The sequence below is a fragment of the Haemaphysalis longicornis genome, unplaced genomic scaffold, assembly GCF_048455015.1.
Source record: "Haemaphysalis longicornis isolate Haplotype H1 unplaced genomic scaffold, Haemaphysalis longicornis Haplotype H1 scaffold_2, whole genome shotgun sequence".
In the NCBI taxonomy this organism is placed as follows: Eukaryota; Metazoa; Arthropoda; class Arachnida; order Ixodida; family Ixodidae; genus Haemaphysalis; species Haemaphysalis longicornis.
In genome coordinates this window covers 160,076,238-160,087,438 of record NW_027526295.1, presented here as the reverse complement: position 1 = coordinate 160,087,438, position 11,201 = coordinate 160,076,238, and the positions used below count along the sequence as shown (strand labels likewise).

At 48.1% G+C, this 11,201-nt stretch overlaps 1 long non-coding RNA gene across 1 annotated transcript; it reads left to right on the top strand.

Moving 5' to 3' along the window:
• The first annotated feature begins 8,363 nt into the window (after nucleotides 1-8,363).
• Nucleotides 8,364-9,599, top strand: LOC144169396 (uncharacterized). The gene is made up of 4 exons (XR_013322438.1): nucleotides 8,364-8,741; nucleotides 8,854-8,939; nucleotides 9,002-9,102; nucleotides 9,200-9,599. It is a non-coding gene; the product is annotated as an uncharacterized LOC144169396 (long non-coding RNA).
• The last annotated feature ends 1,602 nt before the right edge of the window (nucleotides 9,600-11,201 follow it).

Below are 11,201 nucleotides of genomic sequence, written 5' to 3'. Positions count from 1 at the left end.
CCGAGCCACAAATCAGATAACTTGCCTCCACTGTCTCCACGAAAGTCAAGGGCATGGTCGTGGAGGAAAAAAAAAAGGGGGGGGGGGGTATACCATGACGAATTTACGAAAGATACGCCCGTGCATTGTTTTCCCCACCGCCGACCAACCCACCATCGCGTAGAATGCGGAACACTTGCAGCTGCCAAAATCTGCTGATGGATGATACGCAACCCGAGAACAATGACTGCGTTTACACGCATGGCGCTCGAAGTTTTGCCAACGGACACGAAAATTCTACCCCGTCCTAGCTATACAAAACTTTGCTGTAAAAATTGTTGAGCACCCGTCGCGGTGGCTCAGTGGCCAAGGCGTTGTGCTACTGAGCCCAAGGACGTGGGTTCGATCCCGGGCACGGTGGCAGCTTTTCTGGTGGACGCGAAACGCGAAAAAGCCCCTGTGCCGAGATTCCGCACCGCGGTAACGATCAAGTGGTCGAAATTATTCAAGAGCCCTCTACTACGAGGCGCCCCATTACCCAACTGTAGTCTCGGCGCATTAAACCCCCAAAATTTGAAGAAAAATGGTGAGCCGAACTTTTCATATGGGAGCGTATTACCAAGTGAAACAGTTTCGGCTTCATTGGGCTGCGCCCATTTACGAATGGGGTGCAGTTCAAGGAAGTGCACGAAACTGCCGCGTCTTGCCGGCCGGCTGTGACAACGTGATTAGTGGCGGGAGTGGCTGTGTCCCGTTCAAGTATGCACTTTCTCTCATCTGTGTTTCAACTGTTGCTGCATCGCGCCTTCTACCCTCTCTGCAGCTTTAAAGGGACTCTGCAACACATACGATAAACGCTTTCACTCTTTCCTCCGCGTCTGAAAACTTTAAGCAATATAGTTGCCGCCATCACGGAGCGACGCTGCGTGATTCGCTCGTCGCAACAGATTCGCTTTCCGTTTCCGTATTCCTTTTGTGGATTTTTTAAAGTGCTATCTAATGCTTTTATCTCTGCAGTTGAAAGAAAGACGGCCAATAGCCGCTACACCGCTGCAGTGACTTAATTCGAGTGTTCGAAGAACGCCAAGACCGGGAACGAGAGAAAAATATTTTGAGCGGGTTTTCAAGTTATCTGATGGGCATAGAACGATAATTTTTGGTTCAGGCACTCTGTGACCCCTTTTTTAAGTGCTGGATGTGTTGGTTGACTACTTTCTAAAAGCACTTGGGATTTAGAAAAAGTGTTGCAGGGTCCCTTTAACGCCGTACCGAAGTGGCCCTCTCTCTTTGTCTCCCCTTCCTCTGCAGGCTGCTGCCGTGCCGCGCACCCTTTTCCCCTTTCTGCGGCTGTGATCAACACCACCTCTCTAATGCGACGCCCAGAGCATATGCCGCATTCTCCCCACCCTCTCCCGCGGCGCGGCTACTGGCGCGCTGCGCTCGCCCTCCCTTGCTACCATGATGATAATTATGATGATGATGATGATGATGATGATGACGATTACGACGACGATTGGTAATAGCATCCCCTTTGTTGCGGGGTGACTACGTGTCATCTCACCAAAGAAGATAATTATATCTATGTTGTACACTTGGTTTAACTAGCGCTGCTCTCAGCGCAGGCTCAAAACAAATTTTGTCTGTTACAGGTGGTGGCTGTCCTAGGGAATATTTCCCTCCCTGCTCTTCTGCTACCAGCATTCTAATCTTCTTTTAGTCACCTCGGCAGCCTTGAAGTTAACTCCCTCTGAGCTACCCTTAAATCCTAGGGCTTCGGGGAAGCCGAGCATTTCCCTCATATAGCTTTGGATGGATACACTTACATTACAGCGCTATGTGCCGCATAGTTCTTGTTCCTTATCGGCAGAACACGCATATCCCATCATTTTGTGAATACTTCTCCACACTGATCTCGCTTCTCAAGCAAACTGCTTACCTCAAAAAGCGAAGCACTGCCTTTGGAATTACCATAGAAATTTTTCTTCCTGATGGCCAATTTCTCTGCCCTGTACATCCTTTCGACGTTTTAGTTTCCATTGTTTCTCTCCATTTATTTGTTTCCATCTGCCTTGCTTCTTTTTTGGTTACCTTGTCTATCTTTGATTCTTCCCTGTTCTTTCCGTATTCCATCGTTAGCCTTCTAATATTCCTTAGTCACTGCTCGTCCACGCTTTCCATGTATAGGTACCTAAAAACTTTAGCTGTCCACCTACTTGGATCCATTTCTCTCAACCTCCCCTCAAACTATATTTTGCTCTGAGCTTCTCGAGCTCCAAATGACGCCCAGCCCATATCTCCCTGCACTGCTTCGTTAAGTGTTTTTACCACGCGCTCCTAAGGTCAAGACGGCCTACCGTTCTCTAATTAACTTCAAGGCACGATAGATCGTCTGATTTTAAGCAGAGTACTGCATTCGCAAATGTGAGGTCCAGAACCATTACTCCAATCCAAATTCCCCTCACTGCTTCGTATTCATTATACCATCACAGAGCTGTATGCTTCATTATAGTTGCGTTTCGCTTAAGTTGTTCCTCGTGAGCTCTAAGTAGTCTTCCCCTTCGTTTATCGACATTCCGAATATTCGTATTCCTTGACTCGGGGTAATTCGCCATGCTGGATTGACACTGAGTCAGTGCTGGTGTCATTAAAAACCATTATTCCCGGTTTTTCAGAGCTAAAATTTAACCGGAGGTCTGTGGCTGCATGGCCACTAATATTTATGAGCCGTTGCATATCGCTCTAGTTATCAGATAAAAGAACAACGTCGTCTGCGTATAATATTCCCGGAATACGCTGTTCTATCAATTCGCCTTGCCACATGTGCGTTAGGTTGAAACCTAAGTGACTGTCTTCCAGTTTCTTTTCTAACCCTGCCAAGTAAGCATAAACAGTATTGGGCTCAAAGGGCATCCCTGTTTCGGTCCTCGGTGGGTGTTGACCTGCTGTGCGCATTTATGCCCTTCCCATGTAAGGTTCACTATTCGTAGATTGTTCTAGGGAACTGTATTTACTCGTCATCTAAGCCCTGGAATGTCAGCCCCCTCCACAGAAGTTCCCTGTTTGCGTTGTCATATGCCCCTTTAATGTCCAAGAACGTTATCCATAATGGTCTAATCTGAGCTTTCGAAATTTCAATGCACTGTGTTGTCCCGAACAAGTTATCGTCTGATCGCATGCCTTGCGAAATCGATTGTTGTCTAAATGCTTGTTTGTTCGCGGACACTTTCCGGTTCAGGTACCCGCACGCCTCCCACCCTTCCCCTAGTGGGAGAGCACGCGCGGGATGCTACAGAAAGAGCTTCGCTGTAAAACGTTAGCCTGTTCATCACTCTTAAAAAAAGGTCGGCGCACTTACTAACAGAACACGAACCAGTTACTTGTCCCAGTATTGACTAGGTACTTAGTTGCTTTTACTAACTGGTAATGCATGACCTAGTAAAGAGCTCGCGTAACAATGTGGATCTGCAGAGTGCGCATCGCGACATAGACACATTCATCACGCACATATCACACGTGGACAGTCAACAACTGAATTGAGCAATAAAGCCAACGGGATGCACGAGGAGAGCGAGTATTACTTAGTTACCTTAGAAATACACCTGCTCTTCTTGCTTTTATAGCCAGCAGCGGAAAGCCCCCGAGAGAGTCGGTGGGCTGGGCATAAAAATAAAATATTTTAGCGATAATTTTAGAATTATGCAGTTTAATGTGAGCATATACAAGACAGCATAGGGATTTGCAAAAACTTTTTAATCGTGATTTGGCGTGGAAAAATAGCTGCAGTTATTATGTTCAATAATTAATAGAATTTGTTGCTTCAGTGAATGTTAGTATCAAACCAGCAGCAGTTACTAAGTGCACGGTCTAGACTAGTAACGGTTCCACACTTAGTGGTAGGACCTACGTACCGTATTTGGGGGTAGTAAACTCCGTAAAAAGTTAGGAAATACAGCCGTTACTACCCTTTTACGAGCTTTTTTGTTAAGAGTGATGTCCACTTCAGCCCTAAGCCTCTCCCGATATGGGATAGGTATTATATGAAGGCAGTCGCATTCACTTCACTCCACTGATTCCTCATAATCCGCACCCCCGTAGCTGGAGTTCACCCCTTCTCCTCACGTGCGGTCGCGTATTCTCCTCGCGCGCTGCACCCCGAGAGTCTTGGCAAAAGCCTTCAAGGCAAAAGGTGAAAGCCTTGAATGTCCCATGGAGCAAAATAGCCACTGTCCGGCGTCCATAAGTGCAACAGCTCCTTCAGAATCGTTTTATACCCGAAACGTTCTTCGTAAACACTTCGCCACTACTGGTGCGAAATGTTCACCTGCTTCCGTGGCCTCGGTTGGGTGGCGAGCGTTTAAAGGGACACTGAAGTGAATTTGTCAATCTCCCGTTTTTGCTTGAACTGTGTAGACTGGCTCAAATTAGCACACTTTTCATCGTTTTTCCGGTTGACAAATCGGTAATTATTTTACAAAGCGCGAAAGAAGAAAAACTACCATGCGCGGTTTGCGGCGGCCGCACAAACTAAGCTGTGACGTTAGGAGGAGGGGGCGCCGTGATTGGACGATGCCCAAGGTTAGCAATGAAACAAGTTTCGGTTTCGGTTTCGGTCTGTAAAACAACATGTTTGACATTCGATGGCGTCGTTGGATGGGCATTCTCAATATCCCAGTTATCGTAGTACCGCGCTTCTGCCATGTTGCCGGCTGTAAAATGCATAAGATAAGCCTCCCAGGACGGCTTGGAATCGTAGCATTCACTATCTGAGGCCTACGCAGTGCATGAACGCCCTCCGCGTCCCCGCAGACGCTCAAATGCATGCGCTTTTCCCCCATATTTGGAGCTTGCCTCGCTCATGAGCGAGGCAAGCGGGTTCGCACCAGGCCAAGGGTCTGTTGATTCTGGGCTGTGCCCACTGCCCGCAAGCAGTCGGTGCTTATGGCAACAGCACGCCAACGAGAACTCGCTAGCGCGCCAGTGCCAGCCTGCGCGAGTTCTGTGGACTAGTTCGTGGAGCAATGAACGTTGCGGCCCAAAAAAAAGGTGAACTCAGTATAGAAAACATCGGCGAAAAACGAAAAAGTTAACTCATAAAAAAAAAAGCATGTACCCGCGGCGATTCGAACTTGTGACTGGCAAAACACATGGGCAAGCAGCTTAGGTGACTATTTGTTGTATTGCGCTCGTGCAGTAAGCGTCCCCCGAGTTTCCACAATAGCTCACGTCTAGCAATTGCATTTCGTAGACGGGAAAGCGTTCGCAGATGCGTAGTCGTGCTGCTGACCGCTCTGCTTGTTCGCCCAGCGCAAAAAAGTGCTTCCCGCACCCTAGTTTTACGCTGTACGGTAAAAATATCAGTTGATTTTATTTCCTTAGTACCTATATTGACTTCGCTCACTCTTCTCCCCCTTCAAGAGGCCTTATATTTTCCTACTGGCGTACCAGTCAGCGAAGCGTCGCATGTGCGCTTGTGCAGCGCTTCAGTGAAGCGACCTTGACTTGGAGCTAGATACAGAGTACAAACTAACGAAGTAAAGAAAGGCGCATTCTTCCATTCCCAAACGTGTTGTGGCTTAGTTTCAACTGATCGAGCAAATTGCGACGACCCGTCGGCGGCCGGCGGACTAAACGGTGGGCCGACTGACTCGGTCGCGGAAGGTCGGCGAGCCGTGCAGTAGCGCAGCCAATTGTCAGCTCCTCTCCTGCTGATGTCACACGAAAACGCCACAGAAAATGGGCGAGCGTAACGAGAGGAGGACAGCATTTTCGAATTGATTTTTCTACTAAATAAATTCGCGTAAACGCGCACAGAGTGGTCGAAACAGGGCCCAGGGACTCCGGACTACAGTTTGCGCTCGTAATCCCGCATTGTTTACAAATCACTTCAGTGTCCCTTTAACTGCACGAGGTGTTTCATAACTCGGCAGCAGTGACAGGTGGTCGTTCACGCTAATACACCTCAGGTGTAGAGAGTCGCAGAACTCGCCCGAAAGATCGAATAAACAAGCAGATAAACTCAACATCGCGCATGCCACGATTCGAGGCTTTCTAAAAGTTGATCCTGTCTGCCCGCATGACGGGAGAGGCTGAATCGGTGTTAATAACGTTCGAAGGCACCCATGTACCCCACAACGTTCTCTTCCGCCGCGTCTTATATAGATGCAAGCCTGAGAAGCAAACATCGACTGCTTGGCAGATGTCATCTGGTCGCACCAACCAGAAGCATGTGCAGCTCCAACAACCTCCCAACCGTGATGGCTTTCCCCCACTACCCCCAGCCCAACAGGAGGCTGCGAGACCGCCTCGACCCAATCCCTGGCATCTGGAAGTTCAGGAGAAATCAGTTCCACAACGTCCACTTCTCAAGCCGGCTACACTTCTACCAGCGGGTGAGCCGAACCCGTCCCGTCCCCCTCCTCCTTCCATCCCTGTCTCTTACACATCTCAAAATCCCACACCGGTCATCACATCTGACAATTATATGCAGCACATAAAAAACCGGAATGACCCGATACTTTGGTATCTAGCCGAAGAAATTTCAGCCATTCGCCAAGCATTCGAGCCCATGCACACTCTCCTTAGTAATATTCTGCAGGATGACGAACGCATAGAATTCCTCACCAATTCACTCAAACGTCCCCCTCCACGTATACATCCACAGAAGAAGCTGCTGCATCCTCTTCCATCCATCCCGAGAAGCGGGCTAACGTAGCTTAACGATGACAGAGAACAATAACACTCACATTGTACAGTGGAACTGTAGAAACCTTTACACCAATCGAACCCTCTTAATCCAATGGCTCTTGACTTTGCCTTCGCAACCTCAGCTCATTCTCATACAGGAATCGCGTGCTCTTAAAGGTATTCCTGGCTACCGCGCCGTACATGCGGCTTACGACAGCGGTAGCACCCCATTAGTTAGCACATACATTCACCGGGATCTTCGATTTGAGGTCATCGATGTCCCCTCCCGTCTTGAGCGGTATCTCACTGCGTTTACTATGTACCCTGAACACTCTCGCCCGTTGTATATGCTAAATTTTTATAATTCCCCTAAAGAGTAAAGAGTACACACTTTTCAAGCCACTTATTCACTTTAGTTCAAGGTTGTATCCCGACTGCGACTTCATTATAGGTGGGGACTTTAATGCCCCGCACGTTATTTTGGGTTACCCACGCACTTTACGACCTGGCCGCATACTCAACGACACATTAAACGGAGCTCAAATAACAGTTTACAACAACCCCGATTCCATTACTCGCGAGGGTCAAAAATATCAACAGTCGACCATGACAGACCTCACGGCAGGCCGGGGAGTGCGAGATGCCACCTGGAATGTTACAGATGAAAGACTACTAAGCGATCATTACATTATCCAAATCACTATTACTACCTGTATCCGATTGCCTAAACGTAAAATTTCACAAACTGGAAAATCTTCCGCCTTATTCGCGACACCTCTCAAACTAATGGGAATCTCAAGAACTGGACTAAAGCACTCAAACAGGCCCGTAAACAAGCCAAGCAGGAATGTTTCACTTCAGCCCCATCAGACAACCCAGACATTTATCTTGTCCGTATCTGGAATAGGAGAAAACGACTCTTGCACGCCATTCGCACCCAACCAAATAATAGTCGGCTAGCCGAGCGCATCTCTGAATTAACGGAACATGACAAAGAGCACTGTGCTACACTGGCCAGGAATCAATGGATTGAAATTTGTAACACCATCAACGGCAGCCTGGATCAGAAAAGAACCTGGCACTTACTTAGAAAGCTCCTTGGGCCTCATCCGGCTCCTGCTCCCACTCTCGAGAAGCATCATTCCCTGCTGGGATCGGACGTTTTAGCAACCCAGCTCAGCGACCTTTATATTCCTCCTCCTCTACCTAGCTTTTATCCTCCCTACATGGGTGCCTCCAATGCAGAACTCGATGAGCCGTTCACCCTTTGGGATCTCCAGTGGGCGCTAGAACAACTAATCTCTAACAATTCTCTAACCACCACACAACTACGCATTCTTCGACGCATACAATTAAATACATCCTTACACCTGCTCGTTCCTTTCTCTACCGTCTCCAACACTCACCAGCATGTCCAAATTGTCCCGAACCATGCGCTAATTTAGAACACTGCATGTTTTCCTGCCCCATTTCAATTCAATCCCCACATTTTCCCCACCCTTTGCCTTCAACGTGGTGGACTTGGCTAACCTCGGACCAGCTCACAGACCAGTTGGCGTTGGTGAGCCTAGCCCGGGTCATTCTCGACGCTTAATGTTGTGTTTGAATAAAGTTTTTTTCCTCCTCCTCCTTCTCCTCAACATCGTGGTCACCTTTCAAATTACACGGTGGATCTAAGTTATTCAAAAGCGTTAAGGCGGATCGCAAAGCAAGATGTCCCAAGCGACAAGATTACAAAGCTCTTTGACAACGCGAGACGGAAGCATGGTATCTCAGAAGCTCTACTGGGTATGCATGCTTTCGCACTCACAAACCCTGAGAAGTGTTTAAGTCCACGGAATGTCTACGCACTATCCGCTGTGAACGCTCAACAACACCGGATTTGTTTATCCATGAGTCACATAAGGTTTTTGCCCTAAACGATGTCACGTCTCTATACAAATAATGCATTCCAGAACAAGTCAAGAAACAATTGAGACTTGGATGCTCGAACGCCAACAAAGGTATCCGGGAGCGCTGGTCTGCGTGTCTGTTCCTCACGAACGTCAACAGCGGATCACCACTGTCCAGTGTCAGAGGCAAGTACGTTTATTGGCGCCTTTTTTAGACATGATAACTGGATGTGATGAAAGGTTGGTTTAGCCTTGCAAACGTGTCTGCTCCATTCGTAACGACCGCGGTCTCTTTCAGGACAAAAATATCGTAAAAATATTTCTGCAGGAATGAGATGACTCATCAGATGAAGCCGACAGTGAATGTGAATCACCCTGAGAAAGGTCAGGAGCAGTGAAAGGTTCTGAGTCGGTAAACATGTGCATACTCCGTTAAATATGCGCAGGCTGGCGCCTTAGAGCAAGAAGCAAGAAAGTTCAGGAAGTCAAGCAATAAAAATTCCTTGGGAACCTAAGTCTGCTCGCCTGTCTGAAAGACGAAAACCCGGTGATTATTACTTAGACATTTCTTCAATGCTACATCGTGTTCACGTGTCTTTCTTGACCTTCGTTTCTTCGTCTTTTGGCGCGAATTGCTCCGACAGGCCGACTGGACGCTATTCACGCGTCAGCTTCTCCACAGTAAGAGCTATCCTCCTCGTGCACCTGTTCTACTCACGTGCCGTCCCATTCACCTGCCGCGCGGCAAGTACAAGAAAATGGACCTTTTATCAGTAGTGATCTGCGCATGCGCGCGCTTCCAATTCGCCATTTTGGCAACATATTCTGGCTGCTGGGAGAGCAGCTACAGATTTCTAGCGCTGCACTTTTTTATTCCCAATTTTTCAACAGCTCGCGGTGAGTTCGTACACATCAGTACGACACCTTTACTGGGAGTGCCATCCGCCAGACCTAACACCCCACCTGCGTTCCCGCATCGCTTCCTGGGAGTACTGGTTTGACCCGGGTCCTGGCGTGGAGGCCAAATCGATGCAAGAACTTTCGGCGGCCCACTGCCTTCTTGTTAGGAGTTCTACGGGAGTTCTACGGACCAGCCGTCTCCTAATGAAGAGACTCTGGCACGACGGCCCAAACTAGGGCTGTTTAAAGAATAAAGTTTCCTCTCTCTCTCTCTTCGTACCCGCGGACACACACACACACACACACACACACACACACACACACACACACACACACACACACACACACACACACACACACGCATGCACGTGCACACGCGCAGAGCTTACACTGGGAAGGGGCAAACACGTTTGCGTATGTCCATGCCAAGCGGCGGGCACATGTAATTAAGGCAAAAATTAGGGCACTGTTCGCTCTGCTCTATCACCCACACCTAACGTGGGAAGTCCAACATCTCGACAAACCTGAAATGTATGTGTTCACATTTATGACTATAATAATTGACTGGAGTTACCTCTGGGCAATACCAGATATATTCACACATAGATTGTTTAAAGCCGTCTCTGTAACTCTGGCGGATTCTTTCTGCAAGGCGGAGCACCAGCAGGGAGGAGTACCGCAAGGTTCTGTACTATACCTCGCCTTGATCTATCTGGCCACGCCGGAAATCCTCACAGGGACCTGTAAGTATTTCCGCAAACCATACACACCTTGTACAAGGAAGATGTCAACATTTGAATGAACACTGGCAATACTGGTCACAACAAAGCCTGCTTAAGCAAACTCTACAACAGCCGGGAATACAATGGTCTTCCTCCTAGTCATAAATCTCGCTTATTCCGGCATAAGCGAGATTTATAAGAAATTGCTCAGCAGCAGTCTTCAACAATTCGCCACGGAGTGTTTCTGAGACTGGACAAAGTTGTGGTATATGTGCGTTGTGACGTGAATGCGGATGTACGAAAGGACAGATTTTTCACCGGAACTAGGATTACTTCAGCTTGTGTGAGAAGCAGGGTATCGAACCGGAACCGAACCCGAACCCGAACCTAACCGAACCGGTATTTTTTTCGGTTCGCCACACTGGTGAGAAGGCGTCCGTAGTAGTTCGAAACAAAATCTGCATATTTTCGCAAGTGGGCCAGCGTGCGTGTGTCAGGTTCTATGACACGGTCTGGATCCCGCCATTGTATTGTCAATTGGATTATTATAAACTTTGCGCACGTTACGAAAGAAAGCACCCTGGTGCCAGCAGGCAGCTGTTTGTCCTCCAGCAGGAAATATTATAGCGTTTAATAAACACGTATGCTTTAAAACGGAAGATGGCATAAATACCACGCGACCATTGTTATCGACCTCAACCTCTTAATGTGAAATGTCAGTCGCCCCCTCTCCCCTCATTTGCTGCTTTCGTTAACAGGCAAAGAATGTTTCTCGCCAGTGAGCCCGTCAAAGACGACCTCGAGCGCAGCGGCCAGACGCAAGTGGAAATGTCAAGGGGAATTGTTTGAAATTTTCAGCGGTCTTGAGAACCTTGGAATGTTGTGGGGCGCGTCTGAAAACATACGTGTCGCCAGTTCCAACCGATGTTTACTTATTCCGCTCTAATGAACGGAAAAAAGAGAATGCAGAATGGGAAAGTGGGGGAGTTCAACCTCGCCCACAGAAACATGAAATCGAGAGGTA